This window comes from Lissotriton vulgaris, chromosome 4_1, assembly GCF_964263255.1.
Source record: "Lissotriton vulgaris chromosome 4_1, aLisVul1.2, whole genome shotgun sequence".
Lineage (NCBI taxonomy): Eukaryota > Metazoa > Chordata > Amphibia > Caudata > Salamandridae > Lissotriton > Lissotriton vulgaris.
In genome coordinates, this window is record NC_141691.1 from 1,463,513,411 (window position 1) to 1,463,516,385 (window position 2,975).

A 2,975-nucleotide genomic window follows, 5' to 3' on the forward strand; every position below is an offset into this window, starting at 1 on the left:
ACTGGAGTACTTTCTACTGGCTAATCACAGTAAGTGCTAGCTCGTTGGGTAAATGTATAGGGCTTTTCCTACACTGCAGTTGCTTAAAGGGCCAGAAGATTTGTCTCCAGTGACCATGTGTGTGTTACTATGCCATCGCGCCGAAGGGCGCAGGGGTCCCTTGAGTGATCTGTCCATCAAAGTGGGTAAATAGCGGGAAGACGGTGCACACCGCTAGTGTATGGGCGGGGCCAAATGGGGGGGCTTCTATGCAAGGTCACACAAGAGGCATGTGAACTCGCATAGAAGACCCCCCCATTTGGCCCTGCCCACACACAGTAGATATGGGGAGAAAGCACACCTGCCCAGCCTCGACAAAGCTCACAATTGTTTTTGGGCTGATGAATGCGTTACTGAATTTGAGCTTCAACTTGGGCCCCTGCTTTATTTATATCTGTAAGTGCTTCCTGATGAGGTTTAATTTTTGTGACAGGAGCATCGTGCCAGAATGAACACTGCCCTTCATATTTATCCAAGAAGACGCCATCGTTATGTGCGATACCTCTACTCAACTGGAGTACTTTCTACTGGCTAATCCAGTAAGTGCTACCTCGTTGGGTAAATGTATAGTGCTTTTCTACACTACGGCTGCGTTAAGTGCCAGAGGAGTAGTCTCTTGTCTCCAGTGACCATGTGTGTGTTACTATGCCATCGTGCCGAAGGGCGCAGTGGACCCTTGAGTGAGCTGGCCATCAAAAAAAAAAAAAAATCCGCCCGCGAGCGAATTTGCAAATTTTCCTGCAATTTCGCAAGATTTGCGGATCGCAAAATTGCCAAAAATCTGCACATTTCGCGAGCGGGATGGATTTTTGGCCCATGCTTATTAAAGACTAGCTCAACTATACACATACCCACTCACTCACCCACACAAAGACTAACACATCTACTCACAGACCCACCCAGACACACAACCTCCCAGTTTCAGACCCACTCATGCATGCACCCATTTACTCACCCAATCAAAGACCTATGCTCTTACTCACAGACCCATTGAGACACTCATACACCCACTCACAGATCCACTCAGACAATCACACATCCATAAAGTCACTCAAACACCCACCCAGAGACCTATGCACCCAGTCACTCATACACTCAGAGAGTCACACACCCATTCTCAGTCCCACTCAGAGACCCACGCACCCACTCACAGAACTACTCAGACACTCACGCTCCCAGTCATAGACCGACTGAGAGACTCATCACCGACCCACTCATGCATCCACTCTCCCACCCACTCAGACAACCACATAGACACTCAGATACAGTCAGACAGTCATTTACTTACTTACAAATGCACAAAGGCACTCATGCACCTACTCACAGATTGACCGACAGACTCGTTGAGCCAATCAGAGACCCATTGAGAAACTGATGCGCACACTCATAGATGCTCTGAGATAGTCATGCAGTTTGTTACAGAACCATTGATAGACTGATGCACAGTTTCACAGATCCATCCAAATACTTATACAATGAATGAGAGAATTACTGATACAGCGATGCATGCCATCACATCTTCTACTGAAAGAGATATACACTGTGTTATAGAGATATTAAGGTAGTTATACATGCTATTACAGAGTCATTTAGATAGTAGTGTGTTGGTTATAATCCATTTTGCCGTTATACGTTTTGAATGTGGGGGTGGCTGAAATGTACTTAAAAACCCATAGGTTACTGGGACATTATAGTAAGGAATTATCATCTAAAAAACCTTAGAAATTCACTGAAAAAACCAAAGGTTACAGGATGTTATAGTTAGGCTGACATTTCATTCATTCAAAACCAGCGAAAATCAGCAGTTATAGTTACCTGATCAAACTATAACTCACATCTCCGCAATATACTGCTTATGATATCACATATTACATAAGTCATTACATGGTCAGTGACACCACTGATAACATTTCAAATTACATAACTGATGATATCTCAAATGACATCACTGATGACATCATCCAGTGATTGCGAGTGTTTTCTAAATGCTACTGAGTGTTAAACATACTCTAAGGTACCTCGCTGCGGATGTGCTTACATGGGTAAGTGAGTGGATGTGTAAGTGGTGTATAGAAGAGTGACAGGGTATATAAGAGACTACATACATGAGATAGCGGGTGTGTGTAAGCTTATGTATAGGTAAGCCAGTGGATTTGACTATGCATGTATGAGTAAGTGAGTGGCTGTGTGGGTATATGTATAGTTGACTGAGTTGGTGTATCAGTGGTTGTAAATGGTGAATCAGAGGATGCATGAGTGGCTGAATGGGTATTTGAGAATATGCATAAGTGTATGGGCGAGTGACAGGGTACATGAGTGGCTGTCTCAGTGCATTAATGGGTGGATAAGTGGGTGTATGGGTGAGTGAGTTGGTGTGTGAGTGGTTGTATGTATTAGCAAATGGGTGTTTTAGTGGTTGTATGGGTGAGTAAGTTACTGTGAGAGAGGTTGTATGGGAAAGTATGCGGTTGTCTCAGTCACTGTATATGTGAATGAGTATATGTATTAGTATATGTATTCACAACTGAGTGTCTATGTGAGTAAATGTCATGAATATAGTAAGAAAAATGGAACACGACCAGTGCAGGCACATTGGGGGTTTAAAATCTTACCTGAAACATTAAAGTATTTGTTTCCAATTGGATTGCTCATGGAAGAGTGTTACCACTTTTAATTAACTATTGAGACCAGAGTGCATCTATATGATTCCAATTGGTTGGCCCATGTGAGGGAGGGGCCAATGATATATAGGATATCAGCTTCAATATGTTATGTTATGTTATTTTTACTTATACCGCGCACAGCTGCCCCAGCGAAGGGGCGTCCTGGCGCTTTGACAAGGCAAACACAGCACAACACCGACAGAAGGAAAAAGGCCACAGGAATAGCATGAGAGCTAAGCAAATAAGAAGGTCTTGATAGCACGTCTAAACTGA